Raw genomic sequence first — 1320 nt, forward strand, 5'->3', positions numbered from 1 at the left:
GGGCAATGAATGTACAAATGCGCTTTACACAATTGATGTGTGTATGGATTGTGATAAGAGTTGTATGAGCCCCTAATAAAATGATTAAAAAAAAAGAACTCCATTCTATTCTGACACACCTGGGTTCGAAAGGGACTCTGCACATAGAGCCAAAAAGAAATCAGAGTGAGCCAAATAAGAACAAGGCACCTGCTCCAGAGTGGGGGATACTCCTCGGCTACTTCGCTGAGAGATACAGGGCTCAGGCTCAGGAGATGCACTTGCAAGAGATCAGCTGATTGGGTGAACGTGTGGGTGGAAACCTCTACGTGTAGTTTGACTAGGCTAGTGGGATTCTGGAAACGGGCCGTGAGGCCACCACCAGCAGCAACGGCAGGCACCCTCAGCATGCTGCCAAGAGTTTGACAAATCAAGCAATCCATGATGGCAGCGAGCAGTGCTATGAGTATTGGCGTCACTTCACAGTCTGCAGGGAGACTCTTGAACCAGCACTGGGTTGTACTTGTAATGGGTGGCGTTGATGCCCTATTTAATTGTGCCTTGCCCAGAGCTCTACTGGAATTCTGGGAGACTGCTTTGGAGACTTCCATGATTATTGATTGTGGAGCCAAGCAAGACAAATCCTTGACAATTTCAGTCTTTTTCCCATTTATCACAATGTTACCTATTAGCCCTATCTATTGTTACCTAGCTATTGTTATTGATTTCAACTACAGTGACTCTATTTAGGGTTTCTGAGACTGTAAATCTTTATGGAATAGATACCCCAATCTTTCTGCTGAGAAGCTTCTGGTGGGTTTGAACGGCGGACTCTTTGGTTAGCAGCCTAATGCCTAATCCATTGTGACATCACTGCTCCTTGAAGAGAACCCAGATTGTCTCTACTCCTGGTCTTACTGCAGTGCTCCACTCCCCAGCTCAGACAGTAAATCAAGTCAAGTCCAACTCATGGTTATTCTGTAGGACAGCGTTTCGAACTTTTTTATATGGAAGGAACCTGCCACATCTTTGTCCCAAGCCTTTTGGTCAGGGCATGTTCATAAGTGTTCCAGAACACTCCATATGCCAGGGAGGGCACTGCCTGTCGGCCTTTGTAACTCCCCTGTATCTTCTCTCATCTAGAGCTGTGTCCGCCCCATTGAGCAGAATGAACCAATGGGCCCTATTTTGAGTTATACTGTATCTTCATGTAAGCTCGGACAAGCAGTATTTGTTTCTTCCACTTTCTTAGAAATGGACAAAATGACTTCTAAGAGTGTCTAAAGTCACCCATTTGCAAGCACAGGGAAAATCTGGCTCAGTATCTGACAGGTTCTTGGA

The sequence above is a fragment of the Echinops telfairi genome, unplaced genomic scaffold, assembly GCF_000313985.2.
Source record: "Echinops telfairi isolate 266 unplaced genomic scaffold, ASM31398v2 ScPeMD7_7424;HRSCAF=8462, whole genome shotgun sequence".
Classification (NCBI taxonomy): Eukaryota; Metazoa; Chordata; class Mammalia; order Afrosoricida; family Tenrecidae; genus Echinops; species Echinops telfairi.